At 38.9% G+C, this 15,047-nt stretch overlaps 1 long non-coding RNA gene across 1 annotated transcript; it reads left to right on the forward strand.

The window, feature by feature from the left end:
* Positions 1-1,682: 1,682 nt before the first annotated feature.
* Positions 1,683-12,148, forward strand: LOC140603408 (uncharacterized). Its single transcript, XR_012006389.1, has 3 exons — positions 1,683-1,865; positions 8,257-8,591; positions 9,058-12,148. It is a non-coding gene; the product is annotated as an uncharacterized lncRNA (long non-coding RNA).
* Positions 12,149-15,047: the final 2,899 nt, after the last annotated feature.

Genomic DNA, 15,047 nt, shown 5'->3' on the forward strand with positions numbered 1-15,047 from the left:
TTCCAATTAAACATTTTGTTCTACTCATAGTCTGAGGAAATACCCGGATTCTCCTGGAATGGACCCCCTAGAGATGCCTGGATTGAATTAAAGCAGCTCATTCTAATGCCAGCTGGCCAGAGTTTGGGCAACACCATCATCTCCTCCTTGCTGTGTTGAAGAAACAAAGATAATGACACTTTCCCAAGACTGGGGCTGAGTAAGTCTTAATTTGGGAGTGTTTGGAAATGACTTTGAAGATGCAAAGGTTATTTAAGTGCTACGTATTATTATTTATTGTGGTTCCAAGCACTGTTTCTCCTCCCCATTGTCAGGCTACAAAACAATAAGAGATGTGGTAAAAGAGCCTCTGAAGTATCCAAACATCAATAAATTAGGTAACTTTGGCCCGAGCCCTGCGATGGTATCTGCAAACCTAGCATTAGCTCTGCAGCATTTTTGTGTGGGCTGGTGGTTGCCTAATTTGCACTTAAACACGCCAGCAGCAGGCCCTGGCACAGGTTTGGCACACACAGGTGATGCAAGCGCTCTTTGGACAGACCTGGATTGCTGACATCATGCTTTGCTGCGTGCTCTTTGAGATGTAAATTAGCTTCTAGAGGAGCCCCTGGTCCTTTCATCATTGACACTTAATGGAAGAGAATTAACATCCATTGAGCCCTTCTGTGTGCCAGACTTTTATGAACATGATCTCATTTATTCTCATAACTACCCAGAGAAGTGGATGTGAGTGGCACCATTTTACAGATGAGGAAACTGAGTCTCATGGAAGTTGAATAATTTGCCCTTGATCATTATCATCAGTAAGAGGCCAAATTAGGATGGAAACCCACGACTGTCTGGTTCCAAAGGCCATGCTTTTTTATTATGTTAAACTGTAGGTACCATGCACCCCTGGACTCCCCACCCCAACTGTCTGGTCAAGTTCTCCAGTTCCCTGGTAAAATTCTTTGGTGCTTTTCCATTGCTCTAAATACAATAAGGACCACATCCTTCTATGACCCTGCACCATCTGCCTCGGGCTCCCTCTCCAGCTTCATCCAAAGCCCTGCTCCTTTATTTCTGTTCCTTGAACCCAAACCTCTCACCTCTGGGTTTTTGCACAAACTGCCCTTACAAGTTTATCTTTTCTCTTTACTGCAGCTAACTCTTGCAAACCCTTACACATCATTTTCTGGGGGGACTGCCTTCTGTGAAAATACAGACCAGCAGTTCTCTGAGTGTGGTCCCTGGACCAGCAAAGAGTAGCATCACCTGGAACCTTGTGAGAAATGCAAATTCTCAGGCCCCACCCCAGCCATACTGAATCAGAAACTCTGGGCAAGGGGCCCAGTCTCCAGGTGATTCTCTGATGGCTTAAGTTTGAAAATCACTGGGGTTTCTAAATCTTGACACTACTTATATTGTAGAGTGTTTAGCAGCAAGCTACCTTTTACCTGTTAGATCCCAATACACTCCCAGCCATGTCCCCACCTCCATCCAAGTTGCAAAAGGTGACAATGTCTTCAGTCACTGCATTATGTCTCCCGGGGGGACTCTGGTTGGGAATATCTGCCTTAAACTAAAGTATGACTCCCATTGAGAAATCCTTGCAGCACTCTCAATGGGGAATTTAATTAGTTAATAACTTTTGGAAAACATTTGCTCAAGGCACTTCTCTACTGTCCTATTTGCAGCAACTGATGCACTGCCTGTCACTCAGTAGGTTCTCAGGAAATAGGACTGTACCAACCAAGTGACATGGCAGGCTGACACCACACCTCTTTAATCCAACCTTGTACTGAATTTTTGGGAGGAGACAGGACTTGGGGGCTGGAGTGGAATCACAGGCAAGCAGGATCCTAAAGATACTTCATAATTTAAAGGTAAGTCTCCTCCATCAGAACCATGGGAACATAGGGGATCTTTCATGCTCAGCTGAACAGGACTTAGTACTGCTTCTTTTAGCAGCAGAGAATGTGACTAAATGCAGGAGAGAGAGAAAAAAAAAAGTTCTTAGAATGATGCAGAAAATCCTGACCAAAGGTAGGCTCAGTGCCACTATCACGGAAAGAGAAAACCATATTCTGGCCACAACAGCAATAAGGAGATTGTTAACTTGTGGCTGAAGTCTTTCTATAGATGATAGATTTAACGAGGACTGTCAAAGGCTGATTCTGACTCTTCAGCTGCCCACATTTGCTCAGCCTGAGAAGTAATTTCTAGAACCAAGGCAGAGGAGAGCCACAGAGTTGAGGAAGAATGGAATTCTTGCTCACATCTGTTTTGTTAATTGATAATCAACTCCATCCTGCTGGCTCCATAATGAAGTGGGGGTGGACACAGAACACTTAGTTGGCCACATTGACATCGGTACTTCACTACTCCTAGGAATGAAGCCTGTCGCGTCTCATAGGAAATATTGAAGACACATGGTTAATGTCAGCTCTCATATAACCTAAATGATCTTGCATTTTGGGAGCTGCAGTTGAGGTGTGAGAAGATACGAACCTAAGGAGCAATTTTTGTTGAGTTTATATTTTTTTCTCAAAAACTTTTTTCTTGTTTTAAAATTTTTTATTCTTGATGAAATTTTGAAAGGAGGAAGAGAAATGAGGAAAATAGGTTTTTTCTCTCTCAAAATTTTCATTTCTGTTAACAGACTGTACCAACAAATTACTTTCCTGTTTTTTCACTTACTGTTATCTTGTAAGCCTGTCTCCAAGTTTTTGCAAAGTGACATCATTTTCAAAGTGATACTTAAATTCAATTTCAATTCATCCCAAATGTAAGATCATTAAAAGGCCCCCAAATTAGAAACAAAAATACATATTCTAGCCATCCAGAGAGCACATACTAATGTACTTAAAGCTAAAGACTGAGCTCACAAATTTATTGACACCAGAGTTTAAAAAAAAACCAGTAATTATGAGTTTACTAATCTACAATTTATAATAATTTGCATGTGACTGGAGCAATAACATAATTTCAAACACTTTCATTTTAAAAATTTATTTATTTATTTATTTGTTTGTTTATTTATTTATTTATTTAGAGAGCTCCATTGCGAGGAGGAGCAAGAGGGGAGGAGGAGGAGGAAGGAGTAAGGAATCTCAAGCAGACACCATGCTCAGCATGGAGCCCAATGTGGGGCTACATCTCATGACCCTGAAATTATGACCTGAGCCAAAACCAAGAGGTGGTCATTAAATAGACTGAGCCATCTAGGTACTCCCATCTTCATTTATGGTCTATATGACAAATTGATTTAACCAATCTCATTGCAGCATTTGCTGCCATGTAAATAGCTTTACAACAAACATCTTATGTATCAGAATTTTTTTCCCCTGAAATCAAAAGCATTTTCTTTGAAATGAGGTCAGAAATTCAATCACTGGTTCTAAACATATGAAATATTTTTTGGAGTGTCTGGGTGGCTTAGTCGATTGAGCATCAGACTCTTGATTCGGGCTCAGGTCATGATCTCCAGATTATGAGCTTGAGCCCTGCATTGGGCCCTGTGCCAGCTTAAGATTTCCTCTCTCCCTCTCCTACTCTTTCTCTCTATAAAGAGAGAGAGAGAAAGGGGGAGAGAGAGAGAGAGAGGAGAGAAAAGAAAACTATGGATGCATCTTACCTTGATAAAATTTCCAACAAAACTGCTTTCCAAGTTATATTTCCATTAGTGATTTTTGAGTTTGCCTATTTAATTTATCCTTGTCAATATCAGGTGATATTTAAAATATATATGATAGAGAAGACTGCACCTCAGGGTTTGCATTTATTGGATGATGGCTCAGATTGAAGGAGACCAGCTGGTATGTGTATCTGTTTTGAGGCAGACACAGTCCATTGTCTCTCACCCGGCACCCTACAACATCAGGAAGATCAGTTCAGCTTGATCAGAGTTCAGGTGTTTTTCTGCCGGAAACTTGTCTTTCATGCTTACAGTCAAGAAATTCATTTTAAAAACTGGCAAAAAGAATGCCTTCCTTCCCCACCTCGAAATAAATTCAAATTCCCATGAGAGCTGGATGTCTCCTTGCAGGAGTTAAAGATAATTTGCAGGCATGCATATTTTCTACAGAACCAAATTGCTGAAGGGAGTTGTAACCTGGTTTCAAATACTCTTGGGTTTCTTCACTCGGAGCTCCTTTTTGTCATTGCAATTAGAGCAGAGGAGACTAAAAGCCAAGTGTAGTTGTCCAAATGATGGAGAAAAAACACACAAAATGAGGAGAACTATTTTTCCCTCCTCCCTTCCACTCCCTGCCTTCTTCTTCTTCTTCTTTTCTTTCTCTCTCTCTCTCTCTTGATCTCTTTCTTCATGAGGCATCTATCTAGTCTGTGGTAGAAAATATGGCTAATAGGGATTCATTAGGATAATGAATATACTACAATATCACTATTAATAACCTTGGCTTATTAACTGGTTAGGGCAAAACCTAAATTAGCTGGACCAAATGAGTTCAGTCCTTTTAATTTATCAGCTCATTGGTAAATTAAAATTTCAAACTAATTAGGGATTTCAATGCTTTTGTTCCCCTTCAACTCTGGTTGTTAAAACCACTTTTTTCCTCCTGAAATGCATTTCCCTGTTTTCATTTTTTAACCAGGGAGGTGTCTGATGATGGTGATTAAATTTTCCTAGAGAGAAAACCTTACCAAATCTTTATTCTGTGTGGGGACTGAAGTCCTATTGTAGGACTAGTCCTGGTGTAGAACTGTAGGTGCTGTTATTAGAGGCAGGAACTCACTTCTTTGGAAATTGTCATTTTGTTGTTATTGTGCTGAGAATTGACTTATTTCCCTATTGTGATGGAGACTGGCTAGAGGCATAACACACCTGTTTCCTCTTCTCCCTGGGCACACAGCCTACATTTCCCAGCCTCCTTTGCATTTAGACATGGTCAAATGATTGAACTCTAACCAATAGGATGCCATCACATGGGACTTGCCCCATTTTCCTGCCCAGCACAAAAAGATCTCTCATGGGCTCTGTCATGCTCTTTCCAGTCTATCTGCATATCATAATGCAGACCCAGAGAAGCCATTAACTTTGAGAGCCCCATGTTGAACGTGATGGAGCCAAAGGATGGAGGAATCTGTTCCCTGGAATCAGAAAGAGGGCAATTTGCTGATCAGCACCATCCATTTTGGATTATACTTTTGTGGAAATTTCTATTGCACTTGGCACATTGTAAATTTTTTTTTATTATAGCAGCTAATGGTACCTTAATTAACATTTTAATCACTTGTTAATAAAAGTAAGTGCAAAACCCAAATCTCAGTTAATCAATATTTATGATGAATTGACTTTCAGGGCACCAAAACCTTAAGATCGACACAGCCAGAGTTCTCTCTCAGATTTAGAGTCAGTCACTGACAAGGCAGGGGAAAAGGTGAAGGTGCAACAAGATGGGATCAAGGTTCTTATGGCCCTTACCAAATCTTTCCCAGCCAGAGAACAAATGCCAGTGATGAGGGAGAGGAATGGAGTATCACCCTGGTTTGGGTCCTTACTTTTGTTAAAATGTAAACGCTCAATATTACATTAAGCTCTTATTTCCTGTTTAAACCGTTGTGTACAAGAATGGTCTGAAGAATAGACAAAAGTAATACTGGTCTCTACATAACATCTGTGAAGCCTGTCTGAGACCTGGCTAAAAGGCAGTGTCCTGTTCCGGTGTTGAAAATAAAAGGATAATCTGAAAGAAGAGTGGCCTTTAAGTAGAGAATTGCAATATGGGAGACATAGTACTCTCTTTCCATGTTCACTGAATGCTGAGTCCTCTGGGTGCATCAATGGTCTACTTTTAATCATTCCTTTGGCATTTGGGGGTACAGTTTTGTGGATTGCAGTTAATAATAGATCAGTTAACAATTCCTGTCTTCTAGGGTAGGACTTTGGTTAGGCTGGATCCAGGGATTTAGGAAAGAGAACTAGACTTTGCCACACTTCTCTGAACACAAGAACTCAACAGAGCAATGGATGACATACTAAATACACAATGGGAATTCTCTTCCCATAGATTGTTGGTAAATATCTGCCTGTTTGTTTGGGCTGATGAAGTGGTTTCTGCACTGTGTGAGTTACTAATTTATTCTTTGTGGATTGATTCTCTTATAGTTCCTAAGAACCTTCATGCCATGTGTAAATATTATTTGACTGTAGGTTTTACATATTTCACTGGGACTCATAATTATGTCCTAAAGTTCTTTTTTCTTCAGTGTTCTGGTTCTCCTCTGTCTTTCCTATTTCCCATGAAATAGGAGCCCCTAAATTAAATGAAATTTAAAATATCACTCATACATTTCATAATGTTATTTCTTTCTCAGAAGGAGCCCAAAATGGAATCAGGAGGCCTTGATTGATATTGTTGCCATTGAGTGACACTTGTGACTGGTGAGGTTGACTACTCATCTGCACGATGGCAGTTGTTTTATTTTATTTTTTTATACATTTATTTTTTATTGGTGTTCAATTTGCCAACATATAGAATAACACCCAGTGCTCATCCCATCAAGTGCCCACCTCAGTGCCCATCACCCAGTCACCCCCACCCCCTACCCACCTCCCCTTCCACCACCCCTAGTCACGATGGCAGTTGTAAAGGAGTAGGGAACTGTGTTATTTGTGAGGTAATTGAATAGTGCCCAAGAGATGTGAATTCCTTGTTCATAGAATGCATTCCAGGTGAAACATTCCACAATCAAGTGGTGTAACTGGTCTCCTACTAAGTCTCATTCCTAAACCTTCTTTCTTTATTCTCTTCTCCATTTTCTCTTGTTATCCTAGAGGAATCATTCAGTGCTGGGCCAGAATGATGGATATGCCAGTGTAGCTAAACCGTTGGCTCATCAGGGATTGCCCAGATCGTGGGCCATTCATTCAACCATTAAACATTCACTGAGTATATAAAATTTGCCAGAAACTGTACTAAGTAGGGTGTTTTTTTGAACCTAATTTTTACTGTCCTATTTTCCTTATTACCAAAAAACAAGGGTTCATTGTAGTCTTTCCTGAAAATATAAAAAGAAATAATAATATGAAATAATTAACAGTTTCACTTTCTAGAATTTATTACCTACTAACAGTTGGATGTATATTTTTTCCATGGTTTTTACCATGTAATATATACTTAAGAAAAAGAGAAAGAATGCAAAATTATAATCACACATCTTATTTTACAAACTAAATTTTCACATTAGTAATCCATTTATTTCATTTCACTTTCTAGTATTGGTTGGTTGGATTGGAAGAGGTGATCTTTCCTATCTGTGGTGTAAATTTATTGCAGGATGCAATAGGGGTCCATTTGGATGGACTATATGCTCAAATTTGACATTAAACCAAAAAGAGATGAAGGTGCAAATGATACCCAAAAGGTCCTTATTTAGAATGATTTACTGGAGAAACTGTGGCCAAGTCAGAGTCTTTTTTAATGAGTGAGAAGAAAATTTTAAGACTGAGCAGATTAAAGACTGAAACTCATCTGTGTTAATATGTGTTGGACCGAGGAGGACATGCATGCAAATACACTGTCCTTTTACTAAGTGTTTCAGATGCAAAATAAACATCTGAAGGATTTCTCAGATGTTTTCCTAAATAAGACAGGAGATAATGGGCTCATACAGAATACTCTCATCTGATTATAATCTAGCACTTCTGAGTATGTTTATTATTTACAGTTTCAGACATCAGTGTGTCAGCTACGATGTGAATTATTTAACCTACATTATTTTATTTAAAGAGTGCTATACAGTAAAAACTTTTGCTCTCATCTTAATGTTGAGGATATCCAAGCTCATAAAGATTAGGAGCTTTACCCCAAATCAAATAGCTAGTGTATAACAAATCCAGGAGGCAAACTAAAGCTGCCTGACTCTGAAGCTTGGGTTCTAAGACTATCTCATGGTGCTGCCTCTGCCATGTGAAAAGGACACAAACTATATCGAATGAATAAATGAATCAGCTTATCTTACAGATGGATCTTAATAAATGTTAATTGACTGGGAAACCACAGCTCCTTCTAATTCTCTCACCAAATTTGATTCTCCACATCAAATGAGATAGTAAATTACACGTAATGAACTTGCTGGCCAAACTATAGTTCCAAGTTTTTGAGACCATCGGAGCTCTCTTTGGGACAGCAATGAGACTGGGTGAGAAATTACTGGAGGCCAGCCTCTCTCGATACAACATTTTCGCCTCAAGTTATCATCGAGGCATCAAACCCGGGAACTCTCCTTCTCAGACTTTCTGTCCATCAACAGGTTGGAGACAAGAGGCCAGGATTTGGCGCAACACTGCTGTTCAGAATTTCTTGACTTGGACTGTTTCTCTGGACCAGTTTTTTTACCTAACTTGACAATGAAAGGGTGGCTCAAAGATGACACAATAGAGGTATTTGGAGATTCTTTTGTCTTCCCTTGACTCTCAATAAAAACAACAAAGAAATGAAAGAATGTGAGTTAAAGACTTCAGTGAAACTAAGGAGTCTCCAAAGACCAATCTTACAACTGCCAAACATGATGATGCCTGGGCTAAGGAGAAGAAGTAACCTTATACCTTGACCTTGAACAGAATGACAGTCATTCAAAGAGCAAAGGTCAGTATCCCAAAAGGCCTATTCTACTTGCCTTTGAATGAGTCACAGAGATAGGGTCATGGAAGGGCCTCAGGAGAGGTGACACCTATCCCCCTGGAGACTCATTTCAATGCTGCAGAACAGTATGAAAGAGAAGCCATGCCAGTGAATCATTTCTATTGTCCACTGGTCAAGTGAGACTAAGGATGCAGTTTTGTTTTCTTAATACCTGCCATTATGCCTTGCTCATAGGAGGTTTAATGATCCACAGGAATAAAAGGCTTAAGTGTGGTGGGCAGTGCTGATGGACCCATAAGAACACTTAAAAGTTTGTGCTGGTTTTGAACCTCACCTCTGGCTTTAACTTATTAGGTAATGTTGTGAGGTTCTTTCTGAACTTTTTTAAGGCAGCATTATCAGGGGTATGAAGAATGGAGAATGTGAGGTCATTTCTCAATTCTAACATCCAGACTTGTGTTCTTTTTAGAGGATGTCTGAGGCAGCTCATCCCCTGCCCAATGGAAGCTGGATTTTGCTTATTGGAAGATGAAAATGGCTGGATTGCCTGGAAGAAGTCTTTCTGTGTTGGCCATGTGTTGAACTTCTTATATAAAGTGATCAAAGCCTGAGACAAAAGAGCATTCTAGGTTCACATAGGAGAGAAAATCCAAAAGACAAAGAAGAGAGTTCATTACATAGTGGGCTAGGAAAAAATGACTGCAGAGAATGAAAGAGAAAGGAAGAGCTAGGGAGAAAGAAGAGAGAGGAAAGGCTATGGAGGAACCAAAAAAAGGGAAGGAAGAGTATGGAGAAATCAAAAGAAGAGAAGAAATTTGAGAAAAGAGCAAATGACAGAAAGAGAATCTTTATCTTGCTATTAACACCTTGAGTCCCATGCTGACCTTGACTCTATGTATGTACAGGTAATCAATTTCCAGACCCAATTGTTTGAAGTACATTGAATCTATGAATTCTTCTTTAACTCTTTCTCTTTTAACTTCATTACTTATTCTATTTGCTTATTGGAAGATGAAAATGGCTGGATTGCACTATTCTAAGTGTTTTAATAAGCAATGATGAGAGTTCTGAGATTTTTTCATTCTAGCATGTGTGTCTGTATGTGAGTGCATGTGTACCATTATCAGCAGCAGCAGCAGCATCAAAAACATGATCACTATCATGATGTCATCATTATAACTGCATAACCACCTTTTATGCATTCCTCATTTGAGAGTGGAAAATTATTTTTATAAACTTATCACATTGTATGCTTCCAACATTCCTGATGAGGCAGAGATTACTGTCTCCATTCTGAAGGTAGAAGAACTAAGGCTCACCAAAGGTAAATGACATACTATAGGCCACATAATTAATAAATGAAAGACCTGAGATCAGAACTCATCCTGACGCTCTTCTCATTGTGTGGATGGGAGATCAGTGTTGCTGACATACACTGAAAAGGGCTAACACATTATACTGCTAAGAGATGATAGTGCATGTTGGTTGAGAGTAGACCTGCATTCAAACAACCATCACTTCTTAGCTGTTTGACTTGGGCAATGACCCAGCCTCCCTGAGTCTCTGTTTCCTCATATATAACTAAGGAGTTATTTTAGCATCAACATCACTGGATTTCTGGAAGTATTAAATAAGGTAATGCATGGAAAGTGCTAGCCCATATGCCTGATACAGAATAGGCACTCAATAAATGTCAGCTCTTCTTATTGTAGACTCTGCCATTCTGCTGGACAATGGGATGTGGCAAAGAGGGCAGCTCAGGGCACACACATGTTGGTGTCCTCAAGCACACCATTGATTGAAGATTCATTTGCCTGCCACTCACCCTACTGAGCACCCATCCAGGGATCTAAGAGAAGCCATTACTTATTCTGGCCAGGGGGAGTTAGCTGCCACTTGACTTGACATTGTGTAATGGGACTTGACCCATGCTAGTTGCAACTCCTTGATGTCATGTACTCTTGAAGATCTTTTCTTTCCTGAGGACCTGAGATTTAGCAGCCCATGAGAAATGACCCAAATGTATTGTGCATGTTTTTGTGCCATGTAAAAACATGTTGGGGATGGAACTGATCGAGGAGAAAGGAAAAAAAAAAGCAATGTGAGTGGAAACTATGAGATCATAGGATCTTGGCTTTGCAAATCAATTTATTAACCCTGTCTCTTGAGCAATCCTAGCCTTTGTGAAACTGGCCTTGATGGAACCTTGATATGATGTTGAAATGGACCAGGGACTTGAGGTCTAACAGATTAGGATTTATATATAAATAGAATTTAATTTGTAGAATTACCCTGCGGGGTATCTGCTATTACCTGTTTTATAAATGAGAAAACCAAGGCTTGCACTCTTTTGGGATGGTTTGAACTCAGTTCTTTCCCTTCTTTCTTTCCCAAGGTGGTCATATCCAGTCACCTGTCAGACTTATCACCTATATAGTGAAAAGGTCAAAGTCTATCCTACCTGTCTTCTCCTTTGGACACTGGGTTCATGTATCTAAATGCCTACTTGAGATTTCTATGTAGATGTCTAGTAACCATTTCTAACCTATTATTTCCAAACAGAACCCATGAATCCCTTTCCTGGCACCCTCAGCAATGTTCTGTTCACCCAATCTCCATATTTTATTGATTGATACCATCATGTGTCCAGTTCCTTAGGCCAGAACCTAGGGATACTCCTAGATTTCACAAATTCCCTATCCCCTACATCAACTCTTGAAGTATGATAGTTACAGTAAAAAGTGATGCTTGTTACGTCTGCCTTGAACATTTTTTTCTAAATCTTACTGCTTTGGTCCAAATAAACCAAAACCATTCTATTCTATTCTATGCTCCATTCTCACCAACCTTAGGCACTGTAATACCTTCCTAATTGGTTTCCCACCTTCCTGCATCCATCTATAATCCATTCTCTACACAATTATCAAGTAGAAAACAAGTTCTTTCTCTGATCTGCTTACCATCCTCAAATGGCTTCTTTGACACTGAAAGCAAAATCCAAGCTCCTTACACTGAGACTACAAGATCCTTCCTGATCTGCTTACTGAATATGTTCTGGATTTCAGTTCCTACCACTCTCTTCCAGGCACACTGTGATCCAGTCAAATGGGTTTTCTTTGTTTCTCAAACACCCCAAGTTTTTATCATGTTCAGGGCTTTGTATTAGCTTTTCCCTCCATCTGGCTCCTCTGGCCTTGGATTCTCATTGTGGGCTCCTTCATACAGTTCCTTCTCACTTCAAACATCACTTTTTCAGGGCCAATCTTGGTCACCAATCTGAGCGGCTCTTCCAAGCAGAATGTAAATTCCAGAGGAGCAAGGATAGTGCCTTTTCCTGTTCAATGTCATGTCTACATTGCTGAGCATGTGGTCTGATATGGACTAAGTGCTCAATAAATATTGATTGAATGAATGAATGACTGCCATTATAAAGCTTCTGTGGTTCATTCAGTTGGGTATTAATGGGGAGGGGAGTCAAATGAATGTATATATATGTGACCCTAAATAGTGTCCCAAACCCAAAGTAGGGTTTTTCAAAAGTTTTATTACTTTGGGTGTATTTTGGAAGAAACCAAAATAAAAAACAAAAGCTTTCTTCTCCCAATGTTCTCATCTTGGTCTTGTACACCTTGCTACAGATGATAAAAACAAAACACAATTTAAAAACAAGACATTCTAAACAAGTGTGTCTCAGGCGTGTGGTTTTTCTTGGGTGGGGAGCTCTAAAAGGGCAGGGCCCAGGCTCACGCCTGATAACTGGACCAGCTCACTCCTCCCTATGCTCAGCTTTATGTACTCATCTCCACCAAGGACCCTAGTTTACCAGCTCCTCTTTTCAGAATGCCCTGCCCGTCCTTCTTCCCTGTCCACATCTGATCCACCCTCAGTCTAAGTTGTACTGCATCCTCATCCCAGTGGCCAGGTGAGCATAGTTAATGGCTCTGGGTTAAAATCCTGGCTTTGCTAGTTACTTGGTGTGTAATTCTGAGCAAATGGTTTTTTGCTTCAGTGTTCTCATATATGGAAAGGGGATGATACAGTATCTATCTCCCAAATGGTTGCAAAGAATAGATGACCTAATACTTGTGAAGCAGTTGGTATATTGCTTTTTGCATGCTAAGTGTGCTCCTAAGACTTAACATTACATCCCATCTGCACTAACCCTAAAACAGGACATTTTCCTAAATCATCTGGTTCTTGGAAATGTAACTATTCAATTTGAAACAATTAGTTTTTATTCTAAATCACCAGCTGTATTATATATGTGTTTCCTTCTTCTGTACCAAGAAGTGGGGTTTTTTTTGAGAGCAAGAACCATATGACACAGAAGTACAAAAGCACTTTTTACCTTTTTTCTTAGAATGTTCCTAAGCCCAGACTAATAATAACTGCTAGCATTTATAGAGAGGCTCACATTTTGCTGCTGCTACTACTGTTATTACTACCACTATCAATACTACCCCTGCTAATGCTACTATACTACTCCATTACTACTTTTGCTATTACTCTTGCTAGTATTGCTATTACTGCTATTACTAACACCAGTCAACATTGGATACTTACTGGGAAAGGCAATACTGTATGTACTTTACATTTGTTACCTCACTTTGTAAATACAATAGCCGGTGAAGGAGGAAGTGGATAAAGTGGTTAGAAATGCAGCTTGGAAGCTTTGAATTTGGATTCCAATAAGATTATTAGCTGTGTGATTCTGTAGAAGTTACTTAACCACTCCATGTCTCTATCTTAAAATAAGGATATTAATAATAGAACAGAATCAATGAGATCAGGTAAATGAAAAATTTTGATAATATCTGAATAGTGCCTGGGAATTAACAAGCACTCAAGTTATTATTGATATTAAAAACATTTCTGAGTGTATTTAGAGGTTATTTGTCCCCTCATTGTTCATCCTCTCTGCCTCCCAAACATTGTGCTTTCTGAACATCTAGTTACATATCCTTTAGGACCGAAATAGTCTTTTACTTCTTGGATTCTCCTACGAACTTAGACACTTCTTTAGAGGGGGGTAATGAGCCATATTCAGTGCTGTGTCCATATCACCTCGCATAGACCTGGAACATGGCTAAGTTTTCAACAGACACTTGTTAAATGGATAAAGGATTGAATTTTTGAGTCTGTATTGTGAACCAAATCTTACGGTAACTTGTTATAATATTTAACACACATAACAACCTCGTAAGACATTCCTTCCCTTGTTCTACAGGGGCAAGGGTCTCATTTTCCCCATTTTATGGATGAGAAGATGGTGACCTGTGATGGCATGTAACTGATTAATCAAACAGCTTTTTTTTCATCATTTAAAAATTTATTTTATTTTATTTAAGGTCAATTAATTAACATATAGTGTATTATTAGGTTTAATCACTGAACTCTATTATTAGGTAGAGTTCAGTAATTCATCAGTTGCATATAACATGTTACATATGCCCATCACCAAACTACCCCATCCCCCCACCCCTCTCCCCTCCAGCAACACAATGAAATATTACTCAGCCATCAAAATAAATGAAATCTTATCATTTGCAATGACATGGATGGACCTAGAATGTATTATGCTAAGAGAAATAAGTCAATTAGAGAAAGACAATTATCATATGATTTCACACAAATGTGGAATTTAAGAATAAAACTTTTTTTTTTTTTTTTTTTTTGCGGGGGAAGACTCTGTATCCATAGCTTTAGACTCTATACACTTACATCTATAATATAGACTTAATAAATACTGGGTAGATTCAATTACAGTTTGGGAAACTCAATGAATATTCTTGAATGATGAGACTTATTCTATACCCTGACTTGAGAATCTCAGTTTGACATTATCAGGGAGAGGAAAAAATATAGAATCCTTCCAAGGGCCATTGAGATGTCCAGCCATTTGAATCAATAAGTATATCCACTAACCATGTCTATGTGATAAGGAAATTCCTGAATGCCTGTGTTTGGGCTCTTGGCTGCCAACTGTGTTGACCGCATGGCTGATCCACATCAATGTAGGAAAATTGCCTGTTAATCTTTTATTACCATGTTCTTGTTCAAAGAACACTGTTCCTAATTTGCCTGTAGTGTGTGGGCCTGATAATTGAAAGAACATAAAGTATTGTTTCTAGCTGGAGAGCAATCTCTTGATTTAAAAATTTAAAATATTATACATATATACCCACACGCTCATGTTTTCATTATAAAAGGTAGTAAAGTCACACAATAGAAAATTTAGAAAAGGAGAAAAGAAACACCCTGAATTCCATGAGTTTAACATCATTACTTTTAGCATGTTGATGATTTTCTTCCACAAATATTTCTATTTACTTTTACATTTTTTATTTACTATAATAGTTTTCATATAAAGCTGCTACTTTCTACTTTCTCTTAACATTTTAACAGAATAATTTTTTTATAATACAGTACCTATGGTCATAACATTTAAGTTGTTAAATA

Source organism: Canis lupus, chromosome 14 (assembly GCF_048164855.1).
Source record: "Canis lupus baileyi chromosome 14, mCanLup2.hap1, whole genome shotgun sequence".
NCBI classification, from domain to species: domain Eukaryota; kingdom Metazoa; phylum Chordata; class Mammalia; order Carnivora; family Canidae; genus Canis; species Canis lupus.